At 36.1% G+C, this 6,741-nt stretch overlaps 1 long non-coding RNA gene across 2 annotated transcripts; it reads left to right on the forward strand.

The window, feature by feature from the left end:
* The first annotated feature begins 3,231 nt into the window (after window positions 1-3,231).
* On the forward strand, window positions 3,232-6,147 carry LOC309702455. Of its 2 annotated transcripts, XR_014275504.1 has the most exons (6): window positions 3,232-3,458; window positions 4,176-4,215; window positions 4,363-4,409; window positions 4,722-4,766; window positions 5,606-5,635; window positions 6,090-6,147. It is a non-coding gene; the product is annotated as an uncharacterized lncRNA (long non-coding RNA). The 2 variants fall into 2 exon arrangements; XR_014275505.1 differs by lacking the exon at window positions 5,606-5,635 and having other exon boundaries at window positions 6,090-6,144.
* Window positions 6,148-6,741: the final 594 nt, after the last annotated feature.

The following is a 6,741-nucleotide window of genomic DNA, read 5'->3' on the forward strand; positions in this document are numbered from 1 at the left end:
TATGCACATCTGCAAAAAACAGTTGGATTCAAACAAAACAGAGTCAAAGGTCTATCACGAATTAGGTTGTTTATTCATTTGCTTACAGTATTTCACATTACACAATATCTCACTATAATGTAGCGTTCATTGACTTTGAAATTATCTGTCAGTGATACAGTAAACAAGATACAACAACTGCTATGTACGCTTTAGTTTTTGACAATATATACAATTTAGTACTTAAAGGAACACACTCCACTGTTTTGGAAATAGGCTCATTCTCCATCTCCCTCAGAGTTAAAAATGCAGCGTCTTCTTTCTAGATCCGTACGTTAATAGGGCTCTGGAGCGTGATCTTACGGGATGGGGCGTAGCCAGGATTTTTGGTCAAAGCGCCATATTAGCAGGCCAAACAAATGCTTGCTGTGTGGTCGGTTGTAATGTTAGATTGCACTACCGACAAAGGAATAAGCTTGAAAACAGGCTCTCTTTTCATTGTTTCCTCACCTGGAAACATCATGAGGGAGCTTATGTGTTGGATGTTACCAAAAGAAGGCGTCTAGCCTGGATAGCAGCTGCGAGACGAGCTGATATTCAGTTCTCTACCAGCCACAGATATCTGTTGGTGTGCTCCAGTATTTTCATTCAGGTAAGTTCTAAATAAGTTCATATTATTATTTATAGCCTGTTAATTTTATTTTCAATGCGCTCTGAGATCATAGCACAAACTTAGAACAAACATGCAGAACTACCTTCTATTTATAGAGTTGCTAATTATTTGGCATTATTGCAGCAAACCAGCCTATGAAATGAATGAAACAAATCCTGACTGGGTTCCAACACTACACATGGGGCACTACGAAATCCCTGCTTCAAACTACATGCTACATACCACCATGCCAATCAGATTACTTCTTCCATGTGTGGGTAAAAAGGTGACCTTCCTGGATAAGATGGCAAAGGTTTGCTGCCTTTTGGTGAACATGTGCCCCAGTGTGGTAGTAAAACCAGGGAAAAATGCTCTTGTTAAATACTCTTAAGTCTTGTGCTGTTTATGTAGTGATAAGTTTTCAAAAGAGACAGTAAATTACAGAATGCTAGTAGTGGGTGATATTATACAAATGCTGTCATGATTTTATGTGAACATTTTGTCATTTGTAAACTATACATAACATTTTTTCTACATTGTAACTGATGTGATGTTCTACAAAGTGCTTTTAATTAAAAATAGGCAAACATTTCTTTGTTTCTTTATTCAACTTTTGAACAGTGGTATTTAGTAAGTACATATTCAGTAAATGCAAAGTATTTACATGGCCCCTTAAATTAAAACATTATGGGTTATTCAGAACAGAACTATGCTTGGAAAAATATTGTCCCATCAGTTGATCCAACTCCTCCACAGTAGCAGGTGGAACTTTTCTTTTTTGAGGATGGCTTCTTTTACCTGTCACAACGAATGGTCTGTTTATGTTTTGATCAAGAACCTTTTTTTGGGCAGCTGAAGAGGAGAAGTCTATCTTATGGCCAACCTCTGGCTGTATCTTGGTCATATTACCCAGCAAAACCCAGTATGCAGGTTCATCTGTAACAGTCCTTGTGCCACAGATCCTCACTGTTGCTTCTACATTAAACAGAAGAGCAGTGACATGGCTGCAAGTCTTCACGACTCTAGTCATACAGCTGCAGTGGGCGGCTTCAACCTTCCCTGTGATGCTCACAATGACCTGTGGCTGCAATGCTGCAATTCAGTCTTTAAGAGTGCAGGACCTAAAACACACACAGACAAAGTTCATTTAAAGACAAGAACTTTAATAAGCCAAGTCCGACACAAATGTGTTTTATTTACTTTCAAATCCATTTATCATAAATGTAACAAATAAAGTGTTTTTATGTATCCATCTATAGAACGCTGCATGTTATATTCTAAATCTGCATGTTTCTTTTTAGAAACCTATCAGCAAAAAATGAACCTAAAGTATGTAATGCAAGGATGTAATCACTTTCAAGAGGGAGAAAACATAAAGTTCAACTTTAAGTGACAATTATGGACACCTAATATGACAAGGAGATTCTGCAGGTCATTAATCAATGTATAAAACTAAAACAGAATGTATTTTTAGTGACACAGGACACAAACAAGGAAGCAAGATGTGTAATTAGGATTATTTATAATAAATATGAATTAATTAGGGCAATTTCTTTAACCATAAAGAATAACTAAATCCTTCAGGACAATGTCACATCAATGCACTGAACTCACTATGTTATCCCTCTAACAGAGCCTCTACATCAGGGGTGCCCAATCCCGGTCCTCGAGAGCTACTATCCTGCAGCTCTTAGATGCATCCTTGTTCCCACACACCTGAATCAAATGAATGGCTTGTTATCAGGCCTTTGCCAAACATGATGGCATGCTGAAGAGATCAAACCATTTGATTCAGCTGTGTTGGAGTAGGGATGCATCTAAAAGCTACAGGATAGTAGCTCTCGAGGACCGGGATTGGGCACCCCTGCTCTACATGTTCTCACTGTAATTTCCCCCTCACGAATGAATTTTTGCTAGCACTAATTCGAATGTTGGGGGGAATCAAACGCATTTTACTCGCAGTACTCAAGCTGACTTACCTTTGCTTGAATGACGGCGTACTCACAACGTGGAGGCTTAAAAATAGCCAAATCTTGTACCCAGTCCTTGGTGAATTGGATGTGCGCCTCCAGAGATTTATAATTGCGAAATTGCTGCGCCATGTATGCTCTGACTCCACAGACAAGGTATGAGAGTAGATCATGCTAAGTCAATAGCGGTTTGGTCTTCAGGGTTTCTACTCCACGGCTATATTTCATACAGGTCCACATTTCAACAATCAAGTACCGTCTCTTTGCATCTGGACAGAATCTGTCTCTATACCGTCATTTTCTTTTGAGCTACGTTTCAGAATGGTTCGTAGCAATCTTGTTTTGATTCGTGACCTGCCAAGATGGTGCTGCGCTCCCACAATGCATTGCGACATTACGTCAACTCCAAAGCCCTTTGCATGCAGGAGTGTATGCGCATGCGCATTGCCACGGTGGTTTAAAAAATAAAGATATAATGAAAAGTAATTAATAAAAATTAAATATTTAAACATTCCCACAAATGTGCAATGAACGTGCAAAAACTCTCTTTAGTAGTTGTTGCTGTTTCTTTCTTTCTTTCTTTCTTTTTTTTTTTTTTGGAAAAATAACGACGTCTCTGAGGCAGCGAGAGGAACGGCCGGATACAGGAGACGGGAAGAAACAAGCCGATTATGTTCGCGTTAATTAAGTGGTTGGAAGATGTAAAATTCTCAATTCTGCCAACTGAACATATACGAGATTTTAATGAGGATGAATAATTAGCCGGCATGGAGGAAACGGACCTTTATTTCGTGGAGTGGCGACAAGAAGCCAAGGCGGGTGGCCAGTCTAAGAAGCCTCCATCATCAAGCTAGCAGGTGCCTTTTCCCATATAATATTACTTTATTCTCGCTTATTTGGAACGGAAGCGTAGAGCTGCCACCCAGGCAAAAGAGAAATATAAGTATATCACGTTATAACATGAAAAGTTTATCATTCTAACAATATACTATCATGTTTGAACAACATGTTTGAACAACATTGTACGAAAAATGTACATAATTATCACGTCCGTACAATATTGTGCGAACGTGACAATTATGTATATTATAATAATGTGATATTATATTATACCAGTGGTTCTTAACCTGGGTTCGATCGAACCCTAGGGGTTCGGTGAGTTGGTCTCAGGGGTTCGGCAGAGCCTCCGCTGTGACGTGCACGGCTCATTTTGTGCACCAGTAAAAAACATATCTACGTCTAATTTGAAAAAAAAACACACTTTATTTTTCACTAAAGAGGGGTTCAATGAATGCGCATATGAAACTGGTGGGGTTCGGTACCTCCAACAAGGTTAAGAACCACTGTATTATACAAACATGAAAAGCATAATGTTAGAACAATAAACATTTCACGTCATAACGTGATACAGCTCTATTTTTCTTTTGCCTGGGTGGCAGCTCCACGCTTCCATAATTTGGTAATCAAAATATGTAACTTAATTAATTATATTGTGACGTACTTTTGCCTTTTCTTATTATTCTGCCTTCTCAATAACTATCAAAGCCTATTCACATTTAATTTGGCTTTCACAGAAATCCTACCTCTCCTTCTGGCTACAGAGTACTTACCAAGGTTAGAAACAAAGAACAGTTATGCTTTATTAATGTTCGCTAATTACAATGTTCCACATTTCCTTGCTTTTTAAGTCATTTTTAGGCTTTTTAGAGTTTTTGTTTTTTTATTTTTTTTAGCAGTAATGTTTCTGCCTATTTATTTCAGCCCATGAAATCGAATGCAGATCTTCCTAATGTGAGATTTACATAAATGTAAGTAATTTTGTTTGTCATTGTCATTAATGTTGTTGCTGTTGTTGTTTTTGTGCAGTTTGCAATCATATAAACCTAGCAAACATCAGTCAGCACAGTGACTAACCTAAACAGATTCTTGCTTTATTCACATATATTATATGTAATTATATATACCTGCACATTGTACCTAGGGTTGCAGCCACTTGGCCCCACCCCATTGTTGTGACAGCCCTGATTGTACTTATACACTGCATCTGAACAGGGAACAGTCTGCCACATTAATGTATTTTTAAGTGACTTGTTTGTAATACATGAATTTGTTTTTTACAGATGTCAAAGTCTCAACCTCATGCTGCCCTCCCCCATCCTCCTAAAGTAAGTATTTGTTGTTGTAGTTTTTTATGCAGTGTCTGTGTCACATGCTAATCATAATTATTGAAATAACTGTTTTCTAACAGATTTTCCAAAACACTAGTTATGTTTGTTGTCATTCAGACCAGTACTACTGCTTAGACATTGTTTAGTGGTCATGCATGTTTGACAAGCTCGTCATGATACCAAAACAGTAGGCCTATCACAATAATCGATATATCGACTTAACACACAGTACATGTACATGACCTCAATAATTGTTGATGATGTAATTTATCCGCCATTATATTTACAAAAATAAAATATAATGATAACAAAACAATAACATTAAATAACATTGTTTTCTATTTGTTAGAAAACTTACTATTTATTCAAGTTTTTAAGGTATCTAATATTTTGATTCCTAATTTCAATGATCTAAATACTTTAAGAATTAGATGTTGGTTTGTCAATTGAAAGTGTGTAGATCTTGCATTATTATGGTGTTATATTATGATTATACATTCAAAGACATAAAATGGTCTTAAAATGACAATGACATAACTTGTCGCAATTGTTTATGGGGCAATATACCGACCAACAAAAAGTCGTTATCGTAACAGGCCTTCAAAACACACAGTTTTATGATTGATAAATTCAAAAAATAAATACATTTAATTTCTCTGAGATTCTCTAATATTCAGTTACAGTTCACAACACAGCTACCCGTACATGCAGTATTATACTGTAAATATAAATCTCTGCATTTAGCATCCCACTAGAAGCGTCACAGTTACTGCCTCTTTTTTTTTTTTTTACAAATACCTGTACTATTACTAACACATTTACTGTTTTACTTTTAGCCTGTGGATACAAATGCAGATTTCCTTAATGTAAGTTGTGCATTTTAATTACATCATGTTATTTTTATTATTATTTATTTATTTATTTTATTTTACATTCAAATATTTCAGGCTTCTTGGTTAAAGAAGCTTGATTGCTAGTAGGTAAAGAATAGTTCACCTATAATTCATATTTCCAATTAATTTCTCACCTCTGATTGAATGCCTTTGTTTGTTTTCCTATAACAAAACATTTTTGCTGGATATATATGGTGAATTTATATGCATAGATACAGTCGTAGTGCTTGACACATGCAAACAGCAGTAGATGTACTAAAAAGGAAATAATTACAATCATGATGTTGATTGCTGATGTCAGTATATATATTTTAGAGGAATGTTTTGTTTTTCACCCAAAATGAACTATATTGCTTCAGAAGAGATTTATTACCCTACCGGACTCTTATATATTGTTCTGTTTTTTGTTTGTTTTTGTTATTTTCAGGTTCAATGGTGCGTGTTCTTCTAATGGCCGCCTTCCCACTGGAGGTTTTGATCCACAGCAGTTTAAAAGGTAATCAGCTTTGAAAGTCAGTTCAAATGGTTAGCTAATAGTACTTTAAAAAGCCTACAACTCTGTCACCAGTTTCTTTACCGAAAATTACCCATAAAAGTATCGCTCAATAGCATATATTGTAGTTCAAATGTTTAGTTGTACAAATATCAAATTTTTGGAAATCTAAAACTAGTCAAACACTCAAATGTTCATGCTTTTTATAGGAGGACAGAGCAAAACGGACATCGGCGCAGAGTGAAGAACTGCCCTTGATAAGGACACTATGACAGCCATATATAGTAAGTGAAGACTTTCTGTGTATCTAAAATTGCATACACCACAAGTAACTTACTTTGCAACCATTAAAATAGGTTGTAAAGTAAGTTACCAATACAAATAGGTGATGATGCATTGTAGTGGTTGGTCTCAGACAAAGAAGGTCAACAGATTTATGAATGCTGGAAGGTAAGGAGAGACGACCAAAAGGGGTGTTAGCATTACTGTAATGTGAACTGGATAGACTTCCCATCTAGGAAAAAAAAGAGGTAAATTATTCGTAAAATATATCTGTATTAATATCTGTATCTGTATAAACAGAAAT

This window comes from Aulonocara stuartgranti, assembly GCF_965226115.1.
Source record: "Aulonocara stuartgranti genome assembly, chromosome: 3".
In the NCBI taxonomy this organism is placed as follows: Eukaryota; Metazoa; Chordata; class Actinopteri; order Cichliformes; family Cichlidae; genus Aulonocara; species Aulonocara stuartgranti.